Source organism: Schistocerca nitens, chromosome 9, assembly GCF_023898315.1.
Source record: "Schistocerca nitens isolate TAMUIC-IGC-003100 chromosome 9, iqSchNite1.1, whole genome shotgun sequence".
NCBI classification, from domain to species: Eukaryota; Metazoa; Arthropoda; class Insecta; order Orthoptera; family Acrididae; genus Schistocerca; species Schistocerca nitens.
In genome coordinates, this window is record NC_064622.1 from 330,892,483 (window position 1) to 330,907,926 (window position 15,444).

Here is a 15,444-nt window from a genome sequence, read left to right on the forward strand (position 1 = left end):
CCATCTGTACCGCACCGCATGGTGTCGTGGTTGTGAAGATAGACCTCGGCTTGAACGTCGGGAGTAAGTTGCGCATCATGTAGCCTATTGCGCACAGTTTGAGTCGTAACACGACGTCCTGTGGTTGCTCGAAAAGCATTATTCAACATCGTGGCGCTACTGTCAGGGTTCCTCCGAGCCATTATCCGTAGGTAGCGGTCATCCACTGCAGTAGTGGCTCTTGGGCGGCCTGAGTGAGACATGTCATCGACAGTTCCTGTCTCTCTGTATCTGCTCAATGTCCAAACAACATCGCTTTGGTTCACTCAGAGTCGCCTGGACACTTCCCTTGGCGAGAGCCCTTCCTGACACAAAGTAACAATGCGGACGCGACTGAACCGCGGTACTGACCGTCTAGGCATGGTTGAACTACAGACAACACGAGCCGTGTACCTCCTTCCTGGAGGAATAACTGGAACTGTTCGGCTGTCGGACCCCCTGCGTCTAATAGGTGCTGCTCATTCATAGTTGTCCACGTCTTTGGGCGGGTTTAGTGACATCTCTGTACAAAGGAACTGTGTCTGTGATGCAATATCCACAGTCAACGGCTACCTTTAGGAGTTCTGGGAACCGGGGTAATGCAAAACTTTTTTTGATGTGTGTATGTTACGAATAATGTTAGCAGCAAAGAAGAAATAAATTTATACCTCATTGATGATGTAATAGTTTTTCAGGCATCTCATTGTTTATGACATCTTACCACCTGTAGTATGTATGATATGTATATGGTTATTACCCCTACAGCGGCTGTTGTCTGGTAGTAAGGGATACATGTACTAAGCTTGGTGTCCGCCCACAGTAGCTGAGTTCCTAGCGCAACAGAATGTCAATCCTAGCCGGCCGCAATGGCCGAGCGATTCTAGGCGCTTCAGTCTGGATCCACGCGACCGCTACGGTCGCAGGTTCGAATCCTGCCTCGGGCATCGATGTGTGTGATGTCCTTTGGTTAGTTAGCTTTAAGTAGTTCTAAGTGCTAGGGAACTGATGACCTCAGATGTTAAGTCCCATAGTGCTCCGAGCCATTTGAAAGTCAATCCTAAGGGGCCGGGTTCGATTTCCGGCTGAGTTGGAGATTTTATCCGCTCTGGGACTGGGTGTTTTGTGGTCCTAATGTCATCATTTCATCCCCATCGATGCGCAAGTCGCCGAAGTGGCGTCAAATCGAAAGACTTGTACCCGGCGAACGGTCTACCCGACGGGAGGCCCTAGTCACACGACATTTTACCAAGCTTGGTGGAAATCGGTGGTTTACAGGGAGACGTGGAACATACACACACACACACACACACACACACACACACACACACACACACACACACACACACACACACCTTCACTGATCAGTCAATATAATGTGACCACCAACCTACTGTCGATACAAATCCCTCCAGGAGATAGCAGCGTCAGCTGATGAGGAATGACTGCTAGTCATATACACGCACGGCGCACCTGCGTCGGAAATAACAACAGACTTTATGCTGGACAGTGTAAAAGTGTGTCTGAACAGACAGCGCTCCGAACACTTCTAACGATAGGCCTCCGCAGCTGATGACCCATGCATGTGCCAATGTTAACACAACGACATCGGCAACTACAACTGAAATGGGCACGTGAACATCCTCACTGGATGTTGGCGCAGTAACAAAGCGTTGGATGGGGATGGTCTGATGGGTACCTTCTTCATCATGTCTATGGGAGAGCGCGAATCCGTCGTCTTCCAGCGGAACAGCTTCTTGACACCTGTACTGCGGAGACGAGCTGAAGGTGGGTCCATTATTCCGTGGGGAACATTCACGTGGGCATATGTGGCTCCAGTGGGGATTGCGCAAGGCACCATGACGGCCAACGAGTATCATCACTGGTTGCGGATCACGTAAACCCCTTCATGACGATCAGTTTCCCGACAGCAGTGGCATTTTTCAACAAGATAACGCGCCATGTCACAAGGCCAGGAGTGCGATGGAATGGTTTGAGGAACAAGGTGGCGAATTCCAGTTGGTGTGCTGCCCTCCTCTCCCCCCCCCCCCCCCCCCCACCACCCAGCATCTGGAATGTGACTGAACGTGGCGTCAGAGCACATCGCCCCCTCGCCGGAATTTACAGGAATGAGGTGACTTGTGTGTGCAGATGTGGCCCCAAGTCCTTCCAACGACGTACCAAGGCCTGACTGCTTCCATGCGAGGTAGTAATGTCCTGGCTGATTAGTGTACGTACGTGATTTTCACAACATGTAAGGATATATCACATACAAACGGTGAATGGAAACACAACGACCTACGTTTGTTACTTTGGCTTTAATATTTTTTAATTTACACTTTTATAGTTTGTTTTATTATTTATCCCATTGCATTCCAGGGACCGTTTCGAAGGACATGATGTAACAGAACACAACGTAATACGGGGTAAGTCCCCTCCAAAATATGCACAAGTTTATTTACTAACAATTAAAAGTACAGCAACAAAAATGAAACAAAAGACAAATAATATACTCTGAGCAGTGTAATAAAATGTTAGTCATTAAAATATTTAGATGATCGTAGTTTTCTCGCATCAAGATTGCAGACGTCTGTAGCAAACACCGATAGAATAAACGTAAAGACCGAAAATTTTATCAAACATCTCGATGTTTCCTTAACCACTCCTATCGTAGCAGGCTGTGATATCGTCGAGTGTTACATCTCAATATATGACTTTTGCAGAATGAACAGGAACACATGATATTTCTTGGCTGTGTGTTTGTTAAGGTTCTGTCGACCTTCTAAAGAGGTCAAGGAGTCTTCGCTTGAGCGTAGTCCTTTGACTAAGGGCTTCATTAGACTTGGTGCTGCCTGAGACCTCTCTGTTGAACTTTACGTTGGGGAGAGCCTGCAAAAGCCGTGCGGTTCTAGGCACTACAGTCTGGAACCGAGCGACCGCTACGGTCGCAGGTTCGAATCCTACCTCGGGCATGGATGTGTGAAGTCCTTAGGTTAGGTTTAATTAGTTCTAAGTTCTAGGCGACTGATGACCTTAGAAGTTAAGTCGCATAGTGCTCAGAGCCATTTGAGCCATTTGAGAGCCTGCAAACAACTGTTATGTAACGACAAAGTAACTTACTGAGCGCTACCTCAGCGTCAAGCGTATCGTATATTCTAAGCACCGTTAACAATCCATTATTTTGCCACATGTCCTTACTCTATCCGTTACTACCTAACATGCCCGTCTGTAATACACTGAAGTGCCAAGGAAACAGACATAGGCATGCGTATTCAAATACAGAGATATGTAAACAGGAAGGACACGTAGCTTCTATCGGAATCGCCTATGTAAGACAAGTGTCTGGCGCAGTTGTTAGATCGGTTACTGGTGCTACAGTGGTAGGTTATGAAGATTTAAGTAAGTTTTAAAGGTGTGGTATAGTCGGCACACGAACTATGGGACACATTACATCCGAGGTAGCGACGAAGTGGGGATTTTCTCGTATGACCACTTCACGAGTGTACCCTTAGTATCAGGAATCCGGAAAACACCAAATCTCCGACATCGCTGCGGCGGGGAAAAGATTCTGCAAGAACGGGACAAACGACGACTGAAGAGAATCGTTCAAGGTGACAGAAGCGCAACCCTTCGGGAAATTGCTGCAGATTTCAATGCTGGGCCATCAAAAAGTGCAAGCGTGCGAATCATTCAACGAAACAGCATTGATGTGGGCTTTAGGAGCCGAAGATCCACTCGGATATCCTTGACGATTTCACGACACAAAGCCTTACGCATCGCCTGGCCCCGTCGGTACCGACAGTGGGCAGTTGATGACTGGAGACATGTTGCCTGGTCGGACGAGTCTCGTTCCAAATTGTATCGAGCTGATGAACGTGGACGTATACGGGCATGGGGACAACCTCATGAATTCATGGATCTTGCATGTCGGCAGGGGACTGTTCAAGCTGGTGGAGGATCTGTAATGGTGTGGAGCGTGTGCAATTGGAGAGATATGGGACCCCTGATACGTCTCTGACAGGTGACACGTACGTAAGCATCCGGTCCGATCACTTGCATCCATTCATGTCCATTGTGCATTCCGACGGACTTGAGCAATTCCATCAGGACAATGCGACACCCCACATGCCCCGAATTCTTACAGGGTGGCTGCAGGAACACTGAGTTTAAACATTTCCGCTGGCCACAGACATCCCCAGACATGAACATTATTGAGCATATCTGGGAAGCCTTGCAACGTGCTGTTCAGAAAAGATCTCCACCCCCCTCGTACTCTTACAGATTTATGGACAGACCTGCAGGATTGATGGTGTCAATTCCCTGCAGCACTACTTCAGAAATTAGTCAAGTCCATGCCACGTCGTGTTGCGGCACTTCTGCGTGCTCGCTGGGGCTGTAGACGATATGAGGCAGGTGTACCATTTTCTTTGGCTCTTCAGTGTATATTGGCTGTATTACACAGACGCCAAACTGAAAGAATACGAACAACAGAATGGGGAATATCTGAAAAATGCGTCAGTGGCGGAGTACAATGCGAGCTCCTCGCTATGCCAGGAATTTCTTCCGCTTGCCGGACTGAAAGCAGTCGCTGGCCGCACGTAGCCTGCGAGCCACCGGCTGCCCACACGCGGTCTACAGGGTACATAAAATAAAACAGGCCCGGAAAAGTCTGCAAACTGAAGCAGTATTTTCGGTGTGGGCATTATATTCGTTGACTGCACCTGGCGCACCGCGTGGCACACACAGCTTTGCGAGAGACAGCACATTTAAATCTAACTGCTGGTCCAACCCACTTGCCGTCTCTGGCTTTTTCTTTATTTTTTATAAATCACTAAATTTACATGACCAGTCTGCTTGCGACTCTTATTGGCCGGCACATCATTTTAAGCAGCTGCACTCAGAGCGTCGCCCCTAGCACTTTTTCTTTATTTTTTATAAATCACTAAATTTACATGACCAGTCTGCTTGCGACTCTTATTGGCCGGCACATCATTTTAAGCAGCTGCACTCAGAGCGTCGCCCCTAGCACTTTTTCTTTATTTTTTATAAATCACTAAATTTACATGACCAGTCTGCTTGCGACTCTTATTGGCCGGCACATCATTTTAAGCAGCTGCACTCAGAGCGTCGCCCCTAGCACTCAGTGAACCTACAGACATATCCAGCTTATTATGGAAAACTGCAGTGAGGACAATAAACAGATGTAGCATAAATCTACTAAATTTAGCTACGTGTCAATGTCTTACATGATTTTATCGGTATTCAAGACTATCTGTTCCTGTCAAGAATTCTTCTGTATTATAGCGACCTATGGAGCAACTTCCTACCCCCATGAACCATGGACCTTGCCGTTGATGGGGAGGTTAGCGTGCCTCAGCGATACAGATGGCCGTACCGTAGGTGCAACCACAACGGAGGGGTATCTGTTGAGAGGCCAGACAAACGTGTGGTTCCTGAAGAGGGGCAGCAGCCTTTTCAGTAGTTGCAGGGGCAACAGTCTGGATGATTGACTGATCTGGCCTTGCAACACTAACCAAAACGGCCTTGCTGTGCTAGTACTGCGAACGGCTGAAAGCAAGGGGAAACTACAGCCATAATTTTTCCCGAGGGCATGCAGCTTTACTGTATGGTTAAATGATGATGGCATCCTCTTGGGTAAAATATTCCGGAGGTAAAATAGTCCTCCATTCGGATCTCCGGGCGGGGACTACTCAAGAGGACGTCGTTATCAGGAGAAAGAAAACTGGCGTTCTACGGATCGGAGCGTGGAATGTCAGATACCTTAATCGGGCAGGTAGGTTAGAAAATTTAAAAAGGGAAATGGATAGGTTAAAGTTAGATATAGTGGGAATTAGTGAGGTTCGGTGGCAGGAGGATAGCGTTCTCGCTTCCCACGCCCGGGTTCCCGGGTTCGATTCCCGGCGGGGTCAGGGATTTTCTCTGCCTCGTGATGGCTGGGTGTTGTGTGCTGTCCTTAGGTTAGTTAGGTTTAAGTAGTTCTAGGGGACTTATGACCACAGCAGTTGAGTCCCATAGTGCTCAGAGCCATTTGAACCATTTGGCAGGAGGATCAAGACTTTTGGTCAGGTGAATACAGGGTTGTAAATACAAAATCAAATAGGGGTAATGCAGGAGTAGGTTTAATAATGAAAAAATAGGAGTGCGGGTAAGCTACTACCAACAGCATAGTGAACGCATTTTTGTGGCCAAGATAGACACGAAGCCCATGCCTACTACAGTAGCTCTGCAGATGATGAAGAAATTGATGAAATGTATGATGAGATAAAAGAAATTATTCAGATAGTGAAGGGAGAGGAAAATTTAATAGTCATGGGTGACTGGAATTCGAGAGTAGGAAAAGGAAGAGAAGGAAACATAGTGGGTGAATATGGATTGGGGGAGAGAAATGAAAGAGGAAGCCGTCTGGTAGAATTTTGCAAAGAGCACAACTTAATAATAGCTAACACTTGGTTCAAGAACCATAAAAGAAGGTTGTATACATGGAAGAATCCTGGAGATACTAGAAGGTATCAGATAGATTATATAATGGTAAGACAGAGATTTAGGAACCAGGTTTTAAATTGTAAGACATTTCCAGGGGCAGATGTGGACTCTGACCACAATCTATCGGTTATGACCTGTAGATTAAAACTGAAGAAACTGCAAAAAGGTGGGAATTTAAGGAGATGGGACCTGGATAAACTGACTAAACCAGAGGTTGTACAGAGTTTCAGGGAGAGCATAAGGGAGCAATTGACAGGAATGGTGGAAAGAAATACAGTAGAAGAAGAATGGATAGCTCTGAGGGATGAAGTAGTGAAGGCAGCAGAGGATCAAGTAGGTAAAAAGACGAGGGTTAGTAGAAATCCTTGGGTAACAGAAAAAATACTGAATTTAATTGACGAAAGGAGAAAATGTAAAAATGCAGTAAATGAAGAAGGACAAAAGGAATACAAACGTCTCAAAAATGAGATCGACAGGAAGTGCAAAATGGCTAAGCAGGCATGGCTAGAGGACAAATGTAAGGATGTAGAGGCTTACCTCACTAGGTGTAAGATAGATACTGCCTACAGGAAAATCAGAGAGACCTTTGGAGAAAAGAGAACCACTTGTACGAATATCAAGGGCTCAGATGGAAACCCAGTTCTAAGCAAAGAAGGGAAAGCAGAAAGATGGAAGGAGTATATAGAGGGACTATACAAGGGCGATGTTCTTCAGGACAATGGAAGAGGATGTAGATGAAGATAAAATGGGAGATATGATACTGCGTGAAGAATCTGATAGAGCACAGAAAGACCTGTCGAAACAAGGCCCCGGGAGTAGACAACATTCCATTAGATCTACTGACAGCCTTGGGAGAGCCAGTCCTGACAAAACTCTGCCATCTGGCGAGCAAAATGTATGAGACAGACGAAATACCCTCAGACTTCAAGAAGAATATAATAATTTCAATCCCAAAGAAAGCAGGTGAAAGATGTGAAAATTACCGAACTGTCAGCTTAATAAGCCACGGCTGCAAAATTCTAACGCAAATTCTGTACAGACGAATGGAAAAACTGGTAGGAGCCGACCTCGGGGAAGATCAGTTTGGATTCCGTAGAAATTTGGGAACACGTGAGGCAATACTGACCCTACGACATATCTTAGAAGCGAGATTAAGAAAAGGCAAACCTACGTTTCTAGCATTTGTAGACTTGGAGAAAGCTTTTGAAAATGTTGATTGGAATAATCTCTTTCAAATTCTGAAGGTGGCAGGGGTAAAATACAGGGAGCGAAAGGTTATTTACAATTTGTACAGAAACCAGATGGTAGTTATAAGAGTCGAGGGACATGAAAGGGAAGCAGTGGTTGGGAAAGGAGTGAGACAGGGTTGTAGCCTCTCCCCTATGTTATTCAATCTGTATATTGAGCAAGCAGTAAACGAAACAAAAGAAAAATTCGGAGTAGGTATTAAAATCCATGGAGAAGAAATAAAAACTTTAAGGTTCGCCGATGACATTGTAATTCTATCAGAGACAGAAAAGGACTTGGAAGAGCAGTTGAACGGAATGGACAGTGTCTTGAAAGGAGGATATAAGATGAACATCAACAAAAGCAAAACGAGGATAATGGAATGTAGTCGAATTAAGTCGGGCGATGCTGAGGGAGTTAGATTTGGAAATGAGACACTTAAAGTAGTAAATGAGTTTTGCTATTTGGGTAGCAAAGTAATTGATGATGGTCGAAGTAGAGAGGATATAAAATGTAGACTGGCAATGGCAAGGAAAGGGTTTCTGAAGAAGAGAAATTTGTTAACATCGAGTATAGATTTAAATGTCAGGAAGTTGTTTCTGAAAGTATTTGGATGGAGTGTAGCCATGTATGGAAGTGAAACATGGACGATAAATAGTTTGGACAAGAAGAGAATAGAAGCCTTTGAAGTGTGGTGCTACAGAAGAATGCTGAAGATTAGATGGGTAGATCACGTAACTAATGAGGAAGTATTGAATAGGATTGGGGAGAAGAGGAGTTTGTGGCACAACTTGACTAGAAGAAGGGATAGGTTGATAGGACATGTTCTGAGGCATCAAGGGATCACCAATTTAGTATTGGAGGGCAGCGTGGAGGGTAAAAATCGTAGGGGGAGACCAAGAGATGAATACACTAAACAGATTCAGAAGGATGTAGGCTGCAGTACGTATTGGGAGATGAAGAAACTTGCACAGGATAGAGTAGCATGGAGAGCTGCATCAAACCAGTCTCAGGACTGAAGACCACAACAACAACAACATCGTGTTAAATAGGAAAAGTGTAATTATAACCACCCGGCACTTTCAAGCATATGTGTCTCGCAAAATGACACGATCAGAAAATCAGAGAAATCAGAGTTCATACGTAAGTTTATATATGTAGTCGTTCTTCCTACTCACCAATAGTAAAATGGAGCACTGAAGGAGGAAAATAACAATGATGCCATAGTTACTATCCGCCACACAGTGTAAGGCGCTTTGAGAACCGAGAGAGCATTTGTATTACAAGACAGCGCGCTACAGCGATCAGACACCTTCTCTTACGTTCACCAGTCACTTTCCCCTGATAAAAAGATTCGAAAGACTGCCTGTGGGTAGAGCACTATACAGTCAGTCCCTTGTAGCAAATTTAGAGCGGGATCTTACACGGCATGCTAAAGCACACTTTCAGTGGTAAGAGAGATAGTGGAAACAATTAAGTAAATCTTTCGCTTAAACGAATTTGCTCTGCATCCTTCATTACTGAGTTCCGGGAATATGAATTCGACGCTGGAAGTTCTACGTTGTCATACAGCATAGGGAGTCTAGCGTCGATGCAGCGCTGAACCACAGCGAATATGTTGGGCTGTAACAACCGGCGGTTGTAACTTCAGTGTTTCATGCTCCTCTGATGAAGTGCACGAATGCTCTGCCCAATCTATAAAGGGCCACATTCACAGAGGATCTTGTATACCTCAGCTTTGCGGAGCTGCACGTCGTCCTTGAGGGAACCCAAAAGTGCTGATGTATTCGCTGGAGGGCGATACATCACGCTAATTTTATAACTGGTGAGAATCCGACTTATTGCTGATGACGGACTTTACACATATGGCAGGAAATCCACTGATTTAAATAACTACTTCATCTTCCTGGATCGGGTTTCATCCATAGCATCTTGCGTATCTCTTGTGAAGAGTACCCATTTGCTTCAAAATCTCGTCGCAACTGTAAAACCTCATTCTACGGCTCGCTTCGTAGGACATGTAGCTTTGAGGACAAAAGAAGTTATAAGAACAACCATCGTCCGGGAGCTATGGAAGCAACTATTTGCAAATAAAATATAAGTCAGTGACAGCTGGCTTGCGATAAAGTGCGTGTCCAAGGTGGCACAATCTTTGTGACGAACCAAGACATTTAAGTTGGAATGCAGCAGTCTTTTGGATTTCCGTTGTGAGCTGAAAATTTTCATAATGGATTTTAGATGGTTTAAAAATTCATGTAATTCAGTCTCACCATAGGACCACCCTATAAACGTGCCATCAACATTTATCCGAAGTATCGTGAGTTTTATGGTAACAGATCCCAGCGTCTTTTCCTCGAAGTCCTCCATGAATGAACTGGCAACTGAGACCGAAAAGGAACTGCTATGGCGACACTATCAGTCAATACGCAACGAAAATATGAAGATAAACGCAGAAAAACACAAAGCAGGTTCTAATGAAAGAGACTAGTACAGTCTATGTGCAGTATACGAGTTTTATGCACGTCGCACGCGGCGCAAGTGTGGTAAAAAACGGGTCGCTGGTAGCAACTGCTGCTGAGTGTGTCGCAGAGTTCTGTCTTTAATGCTGACTCGATGAATCAACTAACAAGATATCGAATCCAGCCTGCAATCGGGTTAGGCAACCTAATTTTCGAGCAAATTCTGCTGGGAGCTGAAGCTGTAATTTCCAGCAGAGTTATAGATGTCAAAGAGCGACTGAGATCAGCAGAGAAAGGTCACATGTCCCCAGGGCGATTGGAGGGAACTTCGCTCTCTGCGAGAGAAACTCAAACATTCTTGATTTAGGCTCTGAGAAATCAGCGTGAAAGTGAGCGGCAGAAACATTGTCTACCGAAGTGAGCAAAAGCATTTAATGTGATATATCTGGCAGTTCACTTTTGCGACTATCATTACCTCTTGCAAGAGTTCCTTGGTCAACGCGGCTTTCGTTTAATACTACCCGTGAAGAAATGAGTGAAGTCAGACTGTTGCAAACACTTCCGCGGATATGACAGTCTTAAGCCAGAAACGCTACGAAAAAAAATTATAAATGTCGAATAGTATGTCAATATGTTCCACATTAAAGCAATTTTGTCGCCATTGATATCCGAATACCGATAAATGTGAAATTTACTCTCCGTAAAAATGTGTATTAAATATTCGTCAACTGATTATAAATTGTAATGACACGCCTACAAAGAAAAGAACATTCTGTGTTGGCTAAGAGCCAATTCAGCTTTAGGAAACCTAAGGGGTCAGGGGGGCAGTTCTGGCGTTACGCTTGATAATGGTAGCAACACTTAAAACAAATGAAGACACTTTCATAGAATCTGTAAACCTATGAAAAGCAACCTGACAATGTAAAATGGTGGAAAACTTTCAAAGCTATGTAAAAAGCTGGTGTAAGGTATAGGGAAAGACGGAGAGTATACAATATTTACAAGAATCGTGAGGGAACAATAAGACTGGAAGACCCGTAACGAAGTGCTCGGATTAAAAAGCTGTCATAAAGGAATATAGTCTTTCTTCCGTAATGTTCAGTCTATATGTCGAAGAAGCAGTCATGGAAATAAAAGATTCAGGAGTGGGATTAATATTCAGGGTGAAAGAATATGAATGATAAGATTCACTGACGACTTTTTGAATGGAATGAACAGTCTAGTTAGCACAGAGTCTAGTTAGCCTGAGAGTCAACCGCAGGAAGCTGAAAGTAATACGGAGTAGCAGAAATGGGATTAGCGAGAAACGTAACATCAAAATTGAGGACCACGAACTAGGCGAAATGAAGGAATTCAGTTACTGATAAATGAAAAGCACTAGTTTGCTTCTGTTCTACAGTATTACTTTTATTGTGGTAACCGGCTTTCGGCTTACAAGACCGTCTTCAGACATTTACTCTGAAGATGGCCTTATTAGCCGAAAACCGGTTAACACAATGAAAGTAGTGTAGAACAAAAGCAAACTAGGGCTTTTCATTTTTTATAATGTTGTTCTTTCAAGAACTGACGGAAGATTCAGTTAACATGAATTCTGTTACATTTGCAAGCAAAATACCTGATGGTGGAAGAAGAAAAAAACCACATAGAAAGCAGACTAGCATAGTCAGACAGGGTGCTCCTGGCGGAAAAAAGTCTATCAGTATCAAATATTGGTCTTCATCGGAGGAAGAAATTTCTGAGAATGTATGTTCGGAGCAAAGCACTGTATGTACGTGAATCATGGACTACGGGGAAACGGAAAAGAAGAGAATTGAAGGGTCTGAGATGTGGTTCAGTGGAAGGATGTTGAAAATTAGGTGGAATGATAAGGTAACAAATGAGGAGATTCTTCGCAGGTTAAAGGAACATGTGGAGAACACTGACAAGAATAAGAGAGTAGGTAGCAGGAAACGTGTTAAGACATTATGAAATAGCTTCCATAAAACTAGATGGAGCTGTATAGGGTAAACGCGCCAGGAGAAGACTGCGAATGAATACATTCAACAAATAATAGGGGGCACAGGATGTAAGTGCTACTCTGGGACGAAGTTGCTGGCACATGAGAGGAAGTTGTGGCGGCCGCATCAAACCAGCTAGAAGACTGATAACACTCCCCCTCCCCCCCTCCCGCAAAAAGAAAAAAAAATAGTCTCACAGGTTGTGCCTTTGATGGAGAAACTTTGAGTATACTGAGGTTCGCTTGTGCGGAGAGACAATGGCTGTCAACGCGAAGAAGATCGTTTCACAGAGTGAACGAGAGCTCCACCGACTAACTTTCAGAGGTGGGTAGTACGGACCAAAATAAAAAAAAAATTTCTGGTGAACATGCATGAGCACTTTTTCGTCTTCGCTACTATGAAACACATCTCTTCTACTAAACAGGTACTCATTGCTGTTAAGGTAATGATTGTAGAGCAAATGTTTACTGGACTTTTTTCTGGTTTTGGTCCATCGTACCTTCTCCCAAAATAAGGATTGCAAAGATCTTGCAGTATCAAGGATGAACAAGTGCTCATAGCATGCGATGTATGCATTTTAGGGCGCATGTAAACATTTTTCTGAAAGTTTGTCGTAGTATTTTTGGTTCACCTTGTATACTCATGAGCAATTAAATTGGATTTTTTTTCGGTTTGATCCACAAACGCATCGAATTTCTTGAAACGAGACAGTTTTCTTGCATGAGGCTGTATTTTTGTTTGAAACAAATTCATGTTCCCTCGGAAAATCAATAGACATTAAAAAAAAGTGATTGCAAGCGTCGAAAAAGTGATTTATCTGGTTGAGTCATGACAGTCATCTGAAAAATGGACGCGTATGTCATATTTCTCCGTATAATGTTGACTGATACTCTCCGTGAGAAGGAACTCAAAAAAACTTCGCATGAAATAATGCGTAATGTATAGTCATAAAAACTCATATTAGCACTGAATTTATGTAATTAATTTTTTGTTTGTTTGCAGTACATATCTGCAGATCTGGTACGCATTGAAATCCCCAGGCCAGGTTACCGTAGCACGTCGTTAGAGAAGCAGAAACGAAATGACGTAGGCGACTTTTGAAGTGGAGCCTCATTCGGCAATTCATTTTCCGCATTTCAATGAGAACAACGCAGCAACAATACGCGCCGAGTTTGTGAAAGTGTATAGCAACAATGTACTAACATATGACGCAGTGGTTACGTGGTGTAAGCGCTTATAGTGAGAGCAAACAATCCTGAATGACAACGAAATGGCGTACCACCTCTGTGTGAAGAACACCCACCATCTTGAGTTCTTATCGGCTGATTTTTAGTCTTCCGTATCTGTTTTCATTTCGTAGTTAACAGAACTTAGCAGATTGTTTCATCACATTGTGCTTCTGATTACGACTGCTCATGTGTATTACAATCTTTGAATTGCGTTGTAAATATATTTACGCTGATTATTTCTGCTGGCATCCGTAATAATGGGTGAGGGAAATGATTCCATATTTGGTTTTGTTTCGTATAAAACAGAAGCTGGTTTCGTCACATCATGCTCAGTGGACTTCTGTTTATCTATTTTACTGCTTACGAATCTGCGTGTTAACTACATCACTCAAATGCATGTTAAGTATGCTGCTTTTCTTCTACTTTTGTTGTTTATATCTGTTTTCCTTATTTTGTACCATTTCATGAAGATCTACGTGTTAGCAGCTATTGATAGTACTAGTATTCATCTTTACTGCATCTTTTCGCAGAATGAGTATGTAATTCTGCTTTGAATAGCGTGGTTTCTTGCCACTGAGTGCAACTCATATAATAGTGGCTTGCAGACTATGGATGTAGATGTAGATGAGTGTGCTTTGCAGTCTTGGTGACTAGAGCATTCTACCCTGCAAATGCTAAAAATTCGAAAGTAGTTATGCAAATGTTTTCACGCTTTATTAACAGGTACTACAAACAGCACATTTTAGATGAGGTCAGTGTTACTTTCGATGGCCTCTATTACGTGAAAGTGTGGTACAAACAAACGTAGAATACGAGAAATATACTCACAGTGCATTTAAATCGAGCAGTTCACACACGGATTCGTAAGCAGTGACAAATAGACATGAGTCCATAGAATGCCATTCAAGGAAACAAACTTCTATTTCACATGAAACAAAAACAAATATGATATCATTTATCCCACAAAATATTTCTAATAAGAGCAGAAACTAAACAGAGTATGAGCAAGTTATTTGCAATGCAATTTGAAGAGCGCAGTGCACACAAGAAAGTCGTAATCAGGAAAATAGTTTCCACTCGATAACGTCCACGTAGTAGAAACTGCAATTTTGAGTTTTACTATTAGATACAATTTAATTCCAGACTATCAGACTCACCAACAAAGTACAATTGAAAAATATTATCATCTAGTACTAATATTTTGCTAAGCAAGAACACAGATTGTGGCGCGGTATTTTTCCGAATTCGAAGTTCACTGCCAGGCCACTTGGAGTGCTGCTGTCGGTCTCTGTTTGTGTATCGTAAAATGGATCTTGCACTTATGATACACTCTAAGACAAAAAGAACGACGCACAATGAAGGAATTATTCGAATGGGACGGCAATCGGTAGATGCAATACACATACACAGACAAACAGAAGATTACATTTCAGAAAAATTGGATGATTTATGAAAGAGAAAGAAAGGTGAATAATGCGTTGGTCCATCTTTGGCCCTTATGGACGCAGTTATTCGGCTCGGCATCAATAGACGGAGTTTTTGGATATCCTCCTGAGGGGTCTCGTGCCAAGGTCTGTCCAACTGGCGCGTTAGATCGTCAAAACCCCGAGCTGGTTTGAGGGCCATGTCTAGAACGGTCCAAACGTTCTCAACTGGAGAGAGATCCGGCGACCTTGCTGGCCAAGGCAGCATTTGGCAAGCACTAAAAGCTCTCGCCATGTACGAGCGGTCATTATCTTACTGAAACGTAAGCCCAAGATGGCTTTCCATGAAGGGCAACAAAACTGGGCGTAGAACATCGTCGACCTACCGATGTGCTATAAAGATGCCGCGGATGACTACGAAAGAGTTCCTGGTTTGAAAAGAAATGACACCCCAGGCCATCACTCCCGGTTATCGGGCCGTACGGCGGGCCATAGTCAGGTTGGTAGCCCACCGCAGTCCCGGGGTCTCCAGACACTTCTTGGACCTGGAATCTCATTGCCTGGAGAATCGTCGTCAGTGATGAGTCCT